The sequence below is a fragment of the Anas acuta genome, chromosome 2, assembly GCF_963932015.1.
Source record: "Anas acuta chromosome 2, bAnaAcu1.1, whole genome shotgun sequence".
NCBI classification, from domain to species: Eukaryota; Metazoa; Chordata; class Aves; order Anseriformes; family Anatidae; genus Anas; species Anas acuta.
Genome location: NC_088980.1, coordinates 13,962,651 through 13,976,224, shown reverse-complemented (window position 1 = coordinate 13,976,224; position 13,574 = coordinate 13,962,651). Strand labels below are relative to the sequence as shown.

The window sequence follows — 13,574 nt, the reverse complement described above, 5'->3', positions numbered from 1 at the left end:
ACTCTATAGCACTCTGGTGAAGACATACACTGCAAAGGACTGTCAGAAGAGTCTACCCTCAAGTCCCATAAGCAGAGGCAGAACTGTAGTTTGGACATTGCAGCACGTGCTCCAGTGATTGAACTAGTGGATAAGCAAGTGCAGGTTATTATGTAATAGATTGGTGAATCTCATCCTTCATTTCCTTCACCTCACTGCACCCCCCCCCCCCCTTACACTTAGGTGTTTAATTTTGTCTCCTAGGAAACTTTTTGTACATATAGGAAATTGTATTTCCTTTATTATTATTATTATTATTAGGTTTTGGTATGGAAAATAATTTAAAATAGTTTCAATTCAGATATTTTCTTCTGTTTTGTTTTTGTTTCTGTGTGGATTTGGGTGGAAAGGGTAGGTTCAGCAGTCAAATGAAGGATTTAACTGTGTACAGAGCCTTACTCTCAACACATGTAAGCCCTTTTGAAATACCGTGCTTTGTCCTCACGAAAAGGAAAAGCTGCTCCTTCATGTGTTAGTTAACAAAGGTTAAGTAAAGCATATTACAAACTTAATTATGTAGTGCTGTTGCAGCTTGCTTAAGTGTTAGTTTGTCAAAGAGAACTCTGCATCCTTGATAATGTTTTAGTTTGACCTGCTAACAAATGTTAATACATCTGTCTTGTACAATGTGTTTTTGTGTGTGAATGTGCATGTATTCAAGGACTAGAAAAGAAATTCTACATGTCAGATGAAGGTCCTTCAGAATTCAGCAAGTGTCATTTAAATGAACAGCAATAAATCACAGAGCACACTATACATACCCTGTACAGGACACAATGCTAAGCAAATTACAACTTTATGTACAGTAACTCTTCAAATATTCTTCTCTTTTTTAAATCACGTTAAGCATTTAAGTATATGTCTTTTCAAAGCCAGAAAAAAATTGTTAATTAAAAATTGGTTAAATTCATCAAAACGGTCATAACAAGCAGTAGTTTTTTATTTGGGGGAACATTAGCAAATACACAACAGTCCTATTACTTCCTTAATTCCTTAATTTCTGTTATAAAATATTGAAGTCAAATCTTAGTATCTTATCTTAGTATCTTTTTTTTTTTTTTTTTTTTTTTTTTTTTTTTTTTTTTACAGGAGAGGATAAGCAATAAACATTGCATTTATTAGCTTCTTGTGAGTAAATATTTATCTATCACTCCTTGGCTGTGTGCTACTGTTGCATATTCAGTGCTCCCTGACGCACCTGTACCATGTGGTCTGCAAACACTCAGAAGAAAATTCTTCACCACATGACAAGACAGACACAACAGGTAAGGCCATTGAAACCAGAGGAAGCACAAAGAGATGAGTCAATGCAGAGCCTTATGTGTGGCAATGATCTTGGGGCACTGGCTGCCTAGCCACTGTTAGGGACTTGAATTGTGAAAATGCTTGTTTGTGAATTTAAGATGTGGGCAACATTTTGCTAGTCCATGAGAGCTAGCAGAAGCAGGCTCTTAAAGGCAAAGGTGAGAAGTTCATGGTTGATGAGATAAAAAGTGGGAGTGCTGGAGGTACACAAAGAAAGGAGCAAGGTGTTAAAAGCACATAGTCCAGGAAATGGTTGCAAGGCTGGGTGCATATGAAATATCTCAAGTAGTTTTAATGAGATGAGATTAATGAGTGTTCTAGCTGTATCCCAATATTGTGACTTTGCTCTGTGATGTCTTTTACATGCCAAATCCATCACCTCTCAATGCCCTTTTCTCCAGAGGGGTCTTCTTTACAATGCTGAAGATAACAAAGGTCCTCTGAAAGACGGAAACACATTGCTTTAGCCACTATAGAATCACTGCATACCACCAGAATGTATAGTAAAATGTAGTAGGGAAAAAGAAAGTAAAAGGATCATAGCTATAAACTGAAACAACTTTTTTTAGAGGATCCCTGGAGGTTTTTTCCCCCATTGTTTGCCCTGCTTATTTTACAGATTACAAAGCTTTTCAGCCTGTTATTAGCAGGCTGAATATTTTACTCTGTTGTCTTCAAATTCTTACTTGGATAGATTTGTAAGTAAAAAAATAGTCTATGTTATAGCATGTGGTATTCTCCACTTAAGGAGATGAAAAGCCACAATTGTGCTATGATATTTTATTAAAATATAAAAAAAATAGAAAGCTATCAGCACAAACCAATTAAATAATACTTCCTGTCTCCACACGGATTTAGACAACATGCAGATATATATTTACATTTATATTTTATTTGGAAAAAATAAACAGCTTTTACCCAATAAAATCAGGCTTGCTATTTCAGAAGGATTAGCCATCCACCATTGCTGGAAGCTCAAAAATAAATAAATAACAAAAAACTTCTGTCCCACATATCAGATATTTCAGAAACCTGCAAAGCAATCACTCAACATATCAACTGAATTTCAGAGTCCACAAAACAGCAAACGTAAGAATAAATACATGTAAGTATGTGTAAAGAAGTTGTCATGGAGATGACAACTTCAGGCATTCCTCTGTCCCTTACCTTCACTGGGCCCATCATGATCACAAAAATCATTCCTGAATGGATGAATTGTGTAACAGTTCATCAGTGCCTCAGGTCTGTTCTGTTTATAAAAAAATGCCTCTAGCTAAATAGATGTAGTGTGTTGTGCACAACTCGGTCACATGGATGGTATTTACTATGCAACCTAACCTAATGAAGAATTGTCACTTCAAAATTGGCCTTGTGTTGAGCAGGCATTGGATCAGATGGCCTTCATATGTTTCATCTAACTTATTTGTTCTGTGATTCATAGAATCATAGAATCATAGAATCATGGAGTGTTTCAGGTTGGAAGGGACCTTAAAGACCATCTAGTTCCAACCCCCCTGCCATGCACAGGGACACCTCCCACTAGAACAGTTTGCTCAAAGTCCCATCCAACCTGGCCTTGAACACTTCTAGGGATAGGGCATCTGTAACTTCTCTGGGAAACCTGTTTCAGTGCCTAACCACCCTCTAAGTGAAGAATTTCTTATTATATCCGTTTTTTAACAACAATATTTTCTAAGAATATAAATGTTCTCAGAAAGTGAATTAACTGACTAATTTTGTGCTCATTTAAAGGACCTTACTCATGTGACTTCCAGTTTTAAAGGGAGTTAAATATTTTGGTGTTAAGGAAAGGTGAGACCAGTAAAAATGAAACTTTTGAAAGAAAATGTGTAACGCAAGGTTTTTGATCAATATGATTTCACCAAAAGAGAGCATTTTTCCAACATAGTTTCATGTTGATTAACAAATTGACTCTCTTCTGGGAGATCTATACCCTGATACCTAGCAGAAGTAAATCAATATGGTCCAAATGACTTTGAAATTATGTCACTGCAAACCATTTATGAATCTGGTCCATCCCTTCCATTAAAATTAATGGAAGAAAGATGAGTCCAAATGACCTAGAATACGTTTAAATGATATTTTCTTGAATTGTGTCAAAACAATGTTTTTAATCTTTATATGTTGTTTGTGTGTGAGTATTAAATGTGCTGAATGACCTAAATGTAAACTGTGATTAATTATTCCTATATAAGCTCAGTCTACTTCCAGTACATTATTGACATACAATAAAAGACTGTTTCCATCAAGAACTTGGCATCCTCTTGAAAACTGGATTTGGTTAAGGCAACAAGAATGAACATAGTAGAAATGGGGAAGTTAATCAACTTAAGTCAAAAGTCACAGCTCAAATGATAATTTATTTTATTATTATTTTATTTTATTTTATTTTATTTATTTATTTTATTTTATTTCATTTTATTTCATTTCATTTCATTTTATTTTCAAGTGTATTAACAAGTCCTGGTGTTAACTAACAGTATGAAATACTAAATTGTTCTTAAAATCTTTCCTTTCATGGTTTCCTATTTTTGTACTTCACTAAGTACCAACAAAATGATGCAATTTTCCATGAACATTATAAAGGTAGAACCTACAATCTCTTCTTGTGTTGAATAGTTCTTTACTGTATGCACAACTTATAGGTATGGTTGTCAGATCTGATCTTGTATCTTTGAGCATTTCTGGGGATTTTATTTTGGTTTTAATTATCTGTCTTTTTTTTTTTTTTTTTTTTTTTTTTTTTTCCAGAGACTTTAGAAGTCATAGTTGATATACTTCCACTAACATGAACTTTCAAAAAGTAGGCCTAAAAATAGATTTTTCCTCTTCCAGATTCTATTCAAGTACTAGAGCAAATTAAAAGTGGCTTACCTAGGTATGAGAATAAAATGTGGGCTGAAGTCATTAGGGGACAATCTAGATGATGTTGAATGATATGAGACCACTTTTGGTCATTTTGTTGCAGATAAAACTGGCTCCTGTGACAAAATTAAGGGAATTGGGACTTGGAAAAAGAGCTTGTGCTTTCACTTTTTAGAACTTTTCTTCATAAATGTGGTCTGAACTCTTGCATGTGTCTTTTCTTCTTGTCCTTAGTTATCAGATTTCTGGCACAGTATATTGTGGATTATGTCCATATAGATATTCCTGTTGTCTCTCAAGAATGCATTTTGTGTATTGCTTTGGATGGCTTTTAGAGTAAGTTCATCCCCTTTGCTTTTGTTACATTCATAAGATTTATTGTTCTTTTCTGGATGCGAAACTCCTTTTTGCAGGAGATGGATGGCAATTGTAAAAAGGTTGGGCACTCTGGAGAGTTATCTGCTAACCTAAATATTGATATTTTCTTTCAGACTTTATCACACACCCCCATTTTAAGATGCCCATAGTTATAAAATTCCATTAATTTCACTGGAAGCCAGACAGAAGGTCAGCTTTGTGGAACAAATTTCTGGACTGATGCTTTTTATGGAACCCATAGCCCTTTCTAAGCAGAGTTCATGAACTGAGATCCAGGAGGAGCATGAATTTGTTCTAAATGATGGCTCTGATTAGCCTGCAAGAACATTTCAATGAAAAAATACTGTTGGAAACATACGTATTTTCCATTAAAAGCTGCTTTATTTCAGATTTGTACTTCAGAGAGTAGATCGCTTGACTATAGAGTACTTGCATGTGCACGCAAAATGCACATGACTGTTGAAACATTTCTAGCACTGTAAAAAGAAGCTAGTTTGTCTGTCCATCTTGTGCAGCCTCAGAGTGATCTCTTAGAACATTCATTGGCTCTGTACATCTATGATTAGCTCTAGGTTTGCAGTATTTGCTAATTCTGCAGACTTCAGGAAGGTTGTGTGTTGCTGATATTTCAACTCAGGTAGAATAGAGTGATACATATGGGTATTGTAGCTACTTGCAATGAGCTTAGTGAGAAGAACTCTAGCTGCAGAAGGGTTTGGAGGCAACATCAAGACATCAGTATATGAGCACATGATGAATTTAAAACCTACCTGGACTTTAATTTCATAATGAAAGATCCTGCGTGTTTAGAAGTGGGGTGTTCACAACAGCTAATTTAGCCTTGGGGCTTTTTCTTCCTAAGCTGTCCCTGTGCTCTGTATCAAGGAAGTAGCCAGACAATATTGCAGAAGGAGGTTAGCCCCTGAGGCTGAAGATAGCCTTTGTAAATACTCTCCACTACAGCTTTCATATTTTTACTCAAACCTGTGGTACGTGAAACTGCATTCATTTTCTTTGGGAGCTGACTAGACATGTCGCACAAACCAAAAATGTGTACCCAATTAACATGTTTGTTTCTGACAGACGGTGTATTATAGTAAAAAATGTGTATCTCATAACTAAAGAACCAAAAAAAAAAAAAAAAAGAGAAAAATGAAAAGCCAGTCTAGAATAATGTCATAATATTTGAATGCTGTTATTTTTAAAAATTAAAAGTGCAGAAAAATGTTAGGTCTTTGTATTTCTTAGAAAACATTTTTAATTCAAATGAAGACAATTTGGGGAACTAAATAAGTCAGCTGTCATTGTGGTAACTATGCATACTCCTTTCTGCTTTGACTGTAGTTTTAGCTGAGAAGACATTTTCTCTGGCATTGATATGTCTGAATCTGTCAGGAATGGCCTGACACCTATCACTTCTCCATATTTCCAGGCAATTTGGAGCTTCCTCATTTGTGATTTACATGTAGTATAAGTGATTATATCCCAATGCTTTAAAGGAATTTCAGAGATTCTACATCCCTACATTGCACTGAGACCTGTGTGCAGTAGCTATTTACCTCTCTCAACCATTCAGGAGGTCAATTCCTTGTGAACAAGGAAATTCCATTTTCTGCCCCCTGTTCCTAACACTGTGGATTACTTTGTTTTTTCTACTTGGCTAGAAAACAATCTTCTCTCAGACCATTGCAAGTCACATAGGAGGTAACAGTGGACAGTTGTGTGTTTGTGAAACAGGAGGGCTTTCTCCATCCTAGTGGTCACTCTTGGCAAAAAAAGCAGCAGAGAAGTTCTGTTAATGGAGGGACCTCTTGAGTGTGGCAGTCAGGGGACATCTTTAATGAACCATTAACATACCACATGCTCCTAGCAAGAAATACAAAACATGAGGTCATGTTAAAGTTGCTTTTACATATTAGGTGGTTCTCAAACTTGATGTATGAGATAGCTTGTCATATATCAGATGATTTTAAAACTTTATAATTAACAATAATTTTATTATTAGTTTTATTTATTTATTTATTTATTTATGGACAAGCAAGGGCTTGTTCATAACTCTTACCAAATTAATTTAATTAGACATAGAATCATAGAATCATTTAGGTTAGAAAAGACCTAAAATATCATCAAGTCCAACCATCCACCTAACACTACAAGTCCACTGCTAAACAATGTGCAACATCCACACATCTCAAATACCTCCAGAGATGATGACTTCACCACCTCTCTGGACAGACTGTTCAAATGCCTCTGCAACCTTTCAATAAAGCAATTCTTCCTGAAAAACAATCTAAACCTTTCCTGGCACAAACTGAGGCCATTGCCTTGCTTCCTATCACTTGTCACCTAAGAAAAGGGACCAACACCTACTTTGTTGCAACTTCCTTTCAGGTAGTTGAGAGTGGTGAGTTCTCCCCTCAACCTCCTCTTCTGTAGACTAAACAACCTGAATTCCCACAGCCAGCCTTTATATGTCTTGTTTTCTAGTCCCTTCACCAGCTTCATTGCTCTTCTCAACACACGCTCAAACAACTCAATGTTCTTCTCGTAGTGAGGGGACCAAAACTGAAGGTTGTGCTCAAGAAGTGGTCTCACCATTGCTGATTGCAGAGGGACAAACACTTCTCAAGTACTTTTGGCCACATTATATGATGGTATGCAGTTGTTTACCTTGAGTATAGTTTTTAATTTTGAGCACATGTGAACACTGGCTTTACTTTGAATACATGTACTCTTTTCCATCCACTTGTATTGTCATTTTGGAGCCATCTGGCTACATGTTCTTTTTCACATCCATCAGCTAAATTAGAGATTCCTATGTAAAATGAAGCACTCAGGAGCATTCTTTGGATTTGTATCATGTTCTTGGGGCAACTTGGATCTGCAAAACAAAAGAATCTTCATTCCTGATATTTTCCTCAGTTACAGAGCATACATGAAATCTCCAGTGAAATCAGTCTTACTACATTGATATAATGTTGGACAGTGTTTTCCACCAGTTATTTTTGTACCAAAGAGAGTTTAACCAGCTATTTTTTATGTGACAGCCTTGCAAATGCTCTTCATACTTATTTATCAAGGTATTGACAATTATAGAGACAAGAAAATCTCTCAGATGAGAAATATTAGTGGATTTTCTCCCATTTATTTTATAGCATTTTTAATTCTGTGTTTACACTAGTATAGAAATGCTTATGAAAAGGAAAGCAGAGCATCTATAACTAGTTCTATTATATATACATATCAAAAAGGGATATCATACACATATTTTGGCTATCCCAGTTAGATCCCAGATAACATTATGATATAAATGTTTTGCCATATTTCAGAAAGAAGTTGTATGGTATATTTTTAAAAGCCACTTCCATTGTAAGAATACTGATTTCATAATGTTACAATACAATTCAATACAGCTGTGAGTACATGTCAAAGGAATTATGCTTCTCTAAATATGAAAAGTATATTATGTATTTTAGAGAAGTGAGAGTCTACACTAAAATCCATATATATATGAGAGAAATATGTGAAAGCATATGGAATATTTAGTCCAGAAGGTACATTAAAATAATAAAAATAATAGGAAAATTTTATTTGTAATATAAACTAGTCTGGAGTTATTCTGTTGTGCCTATAACTTTTCCTTCCTTCCTTCCTTCCTTCCTTCCTTCCTTCCTTCCTTCCTTCCTTCCATTATTTTTTTTTTTTCTAAATATGTTACAGCGTAACTTCTGTAAGCAAACACTGAAGCATTTGCAATTTTAGGGAAGTATTTTGCAGGAGTTCAGACTGCAGCTTGCTTAACTAGAGTTGATCAGCTTTTTTAAATAACATACTCTTTTATATATTATTACTATTAAATATAATTTAAATTAATAAAATCTAAAAATATTAAGCATTCCACGCTTACCTCTTTCAATGGTAGGAGAAAAGAAAAGCAGGAACTAAAATACAACAGAAAATGTTTCTTACATGTCTTGTTTCCTGAAAAAAAAAAAAAAACACAATAGAAACAAAGACCAATATCTTTTTATTTATTTATTTTTATTTTTTATTTATTTTTATTTTTATTTTCTTTAAATATTTTTAACAAAACTTAACTGTATTTCTTCCTGATTGGCTGAATGTGTAATGTAGCAGTCACAGCTAACATAACAGAAGTGTAAGGTGACATCTTGAACACAGTTAAGTCAATGGGATAAATGTCCAAATTTCCTTCATGAGTTGAAATTGCTGTTCTAACCTCTCTAAAAGCTCTTTCAGGTTGACTTTTTCCATGACTAGTGAGTCTGTTTTGAATTTTTATAATACATTAGAAGGGCTACTTCTGTTATGACAGTGTGAGAAAAGTATGCTGCTGTTGATGTGAGTTAAAAATAAGTATTCAAATAAATAAAAAATGTGACTGATGCCAGATTCAAGCTTGGCTTGTTCCATTGTCCTCACAGAAGGAATTAAAATAGCTCAAGCTGAAATGGTGTTGTTCTATATGAAATGTGCTAATATTTGAATATTACATGAAGGTTCAGGTTTCTTGCCAAAGGCTGCACATAAATCTGTAGGAGAGAGAGGAAATTAGCCTAACTGCTGAGCTCTTAGCTCTTCACTGGTCTTAGGAACACTTTGTCTTGATTTCAGGTTTTTCATGCAAAGATTCTATACCCAAGAAGAAATTAGCTCAGTTTCATCATGATGTTAACATGTCCCTATAGAATCTCCTACTAGTCTCAAGCATGAATTAAGTTATACAAATATTAATAAATCAAACTGAATAGAAATGCTTTATATGTTTTATTTCAGTGAGTTCTGGGAATGCAAAGCAGCTTCAATGGAGATACAGAAGGGAGGACCATGGCCCATTACCTCTTGGAATTTCCTGATTTGAGGGGTTCATTGAGCAACCTAAATGCTGCATTTGAGGTTAGACTCTGCATTTGACTGTGCATACATCTTATACATTTTCACATATTTCATGTGAAAAATATTATATATTTTACTCACACATTATATATATTGCATAGCACATTTTCGTCTCTGTTGTAGTTGGAAGGTATGGTTTGTTCAGCAGGGAAAAGTTCACAGACTAGAGTGTGCATGCTTTTTGCCAAAGTATATTCAACGCTGAAATTCTCAGCAATGCTGTCTGTTTTTCCATCATTTAAAAGAAAAAAATGTCCTGGTGAATCATGAGTTATAAACTTTAGCTCTGATACTACTGGATATGTGTTGTTGGCCTCCCAGCTAATTGTGGAATTAGACAGAAGACAATGGGGAATGTGTAACCCACTGAATAGCATGTGTTAGATATCTCCCTCTGACAGTACAGAGTTGACTATGGCTTCTACCTCAGAACCTTGCCAGTCCCATGGATGTATACGTGCCTGCCTACAGTTCTGGTGGCCTCAGGTTAAATTTAAATTAGAGAACCATCATATTTGTGAATGCGTGGGCACATTCACTGCATTGGGCTGGGGTCAGGTCTCTGAAATTTTGTGTTGGGGTAGAATTAGGTGCAAATAGTCCTTAGAAGGTTGACAGCTCATGAAGAGGACAATGAAATATTCCAAGCACACCCTCTCTTGTGAGTGAGACTTCAATGCCCAAGCAGAAATCATAGTTCAGCTTTCAGCCCTCTTTCAGCTGTTCCATCCTCCTGTACCAGCACTGAGTAGTTTTCTGACAGCTGGGAGTTAATGTTAGCCTTGGAGCCCCTGGCCTCAACTTTTCTTTCAAACTTCTCTTATGTTTATTCATCTGATGAAATATATTAATGTGCTATTTTTTAGTGACTTGGGAAGTCTATTATTATTATTATTATTATTATTATTATTATTATTATTAAATGCAGCATATTATTATTTTTAAATGCAGCTGGAAAGTGCTTTATTAGCAGCAAAATATTGGTGAGCTGTTTAACTTACAATGACAAGATCTAACTCCTTTTAATTTTGTATAATGTAAAAAAGCAAAAAACAAAGAAAGCAAACCTTTCAGCATATCAGGTCAGGGAACAAAAGACATCCTCACTGGCATGGAATGAAAGGGTTATAGAGGAAGAAATTAACTACTGGACATATGTGATTTTGCCAACTTCACACATAAAATAAGTTAACAGCAGTGCCTTGGTAATTCTGCATCTAGTCAGGGTGGAGCAGAAAGGAAAAGAGCTTTTAAAGAGTGCTGAGGACATAGCTCATAAATTAAGACATTCCTTAGCAGCTTTAAGCAAACTAGCCCAGGGCCCAGTAGCACTTTGGTCATAGCAGTTGCAAGCTGTATTTGGGCTACTTATTGAATATTTACTTTATTTCTTAGGGCTTCTATTTCATAGGCTTTTGTTGTCCATGCTGAGCTCTGGGCTACTTGGCCAAATGAACTAACTAGCTTTAAGATAACTACATGACCTGTGGTATAAATATACCTCAGTAGCATGAAGGAGGGACTTTTCTCATGTTGTTCACATAGGAATGGAAAAGGGATCTGCTCCTTATTTTGTATAACAAGTGGCAGTCACCTGCTTCAGGGAGTGCCCCAGTTGCAATGAATTAACAGTTGTGAGAGAGCAGAGCTAGTCTCACTGTTGTTAAAGAATAATATAATTGTTTGGGCAATGTGATACTAATACTCCTTGGGAAAGATGGTTTGAGGATTTTTGTATTTCACCAGAATGAAGATTTGTTCCCTGACTCCCAGTTCAAAAAGCAGAATTTTCTGGTATCCTCAGGTATATGTCTCTAAGCAACTGAGCTAGCATGTGCTCCAGCAGGCTGGAGAAGTGTGGAGAGAAGGAACCTTTAGGGAAGAATTTAGAACTGTTACTTTGCCACTGCCTGTCTCTGATTTCTATAGATGCTGGAATAATTAGGTGCTTAGGAGCGGGTATTTCATTGTAATGTACTCCACAAAACTGTCTTTAATGAGAAGAAGAAGAAGAAAATAAACTTAAAAAAAAAGCTTTACCATTTTTATTATTATTATTTTTTTTTTTTCACAAAGGAAATTCTTCAAGGAAGAACCATATTCTACCCTGGGAAAATTACTTAGGGAAGGATGCAGCAAAATGTGTTTTGCTCACAGCAAAATTTGTAAACCTGCAGTGGATAAGAATAACATATTTCAGTGTTATTTGAAATTGGCAAAAAGCCAGGTTTTCCTGCCTCACTTTATTTTAACCTTTTTGCAGTTGTATAAAATACTGTTATATTTATCTTGGGAGAGATACACGACTGGCATGAAGTTTCAGGAAAGTGTGTGAGCCTACAGAATAAAGCACATGATGGACCTGATTTTTCTTGCACTAATTTATTTTACTGAGCTAAGCTAAATTCCACATATTTACTCCAGGCTCAGAGAGTGGATATTAAAGCAGGAGGATTTAGCATGGCTGGAATGTGATGTCATGAGAGAGTTTTTGACTTCATTAATTACTTTGAAAGTGCTAAAAAAAAATGTGCCGCAAGGATTCTAAACAAAGGCAAAATATGTAGTTACATATAACCTTGCCTGAAGTCCTTTTTCAGGGAAGAAAGTTCTCAAATGAAATTAATTAGGAAACTGCCATATCTTAAAAATCAAAGTTAGATTCCTTAGTTGAAGAGTTAAAGAATTAATGCAATTAATTTCTCCTTGCCAACATTAAAGAAGGAATGAAAATGATGATTGGAAGTGTTCCATGGAAAATGGCGATGGAATGTACGAATGCTTAAGCTTTTTTCTTTTCTCTTATGTTCTAAAAAATATAATATTCTCTAGTAGTTCTTTTTAAATGGTTAAGGTTAAAGGAAGTCAATGTACCAAATACACATTAACATGTATTATGGTTATGAATTTACTGCAAGGAAAAGTAGAGTTGAGTAGCATATTTCTAATATTGGAGCTCCAAAGTGATTTTAAGGAGCTCTGCAGTTGTGCAGTGCCACCTGTTTGGGCTATTAGATAATCCAATTAACGTGCATTTAATATCAAAGAGATATGAAATGTAAAGTCTGATAAAATTACTCTAAAAATTTGTCACACTAAACTAGTATTTATGTTTCAGCTAGCTTCTACCCGGCAGAGGCTAAGGCAGTGTGGTCAGCATTGGTGGGGCTGGAAGGGAGCAGAGCTGCAGCTGTGTTGCACAGTGATGGAACCTGGAGCAGGATGATATGTGCCAATGCAGTATTGATGAGATTTTGCACATGGACTGTGCATGTAGCATGCGTTCAGTACATATAACATGTACATACATGTATCTTAAGTATATGTAACATGGCTGTAGTGTGTGGGATATATTGCACAGACTGACTGCTTATGTACAGCTCACTGATTTTTGTTATTGAATCCTCTTCTCAAGAAGTTAAACATGGTGAACAGTGAACACAAATGTCTACAAAACTTTTGTTAAAACCTCCAACATAACAGCATTTTGAAAGTTACAACTTATAAGCATGGCAATTTCAGAGCAGATCATCATTTGGAATAACAACATTTCTGACTGCTGTTTTTACACTTTATGCTCATGCCAGTCTATAATGCTGACACAATTTTAGGAACATCAGCAACTAACCTAAAAAAATATTTTAATAAATTGATACTTTGAGAAAAAAAATGTTTTAAATTTTGTGTTAAAAATCTGATCTTTCTTTAGCAATCTCAAACCAAGTTAAGAAATTAAGTGTTTTTTGCTGTCCCATCATTTTTCCTTCTCCACATATCTGGTGTTAGACTGGAAAGTTATGCTGTGCAGTTGTCTCAGAGATCATGGATGTAGAGTTCATGATTCAGATACTTTCCACAGTCAAGTGAAGATGATAAAGTGAAACACCAAGAACTGTATTCTCAACCCTCTAGTCAAAATTTATTTATCAACTCCCTCATTTTGCATTACCTAATAAGAAACAGTTTGGACAGACCTTCATTCAGCTTGGATTTTGAAGATTTGGTTGAATTTCTTGAAGACTTATTCTGTGTTTTTTTTTTTTTTTTTA

The 13,574-nt window shown here is 35.2% G+C and overlaps 1 long non-coding RNA gene across 1 annotated transcript; it reads left to right on the top strand.

Moving 5' to 3' along the window:
• Window positions 1-1,133: 1,133 nt before the first annotated feature.
• LOC137851660 (uncharacterized) lies at window positions 1,134-13,130 on the top strand. Its single transcript, XR_011093332.1, has 3 exons — window positions 1,134-1,304; window positions 9,406-9,525; window positions 12,644-13,130. It is a non-coding gene; the product is annotated as an uncharacterized lncRNA (long non-coding RNA).
• Window positions 13,131-13,574: the final 444 nt, after the last annotated feature.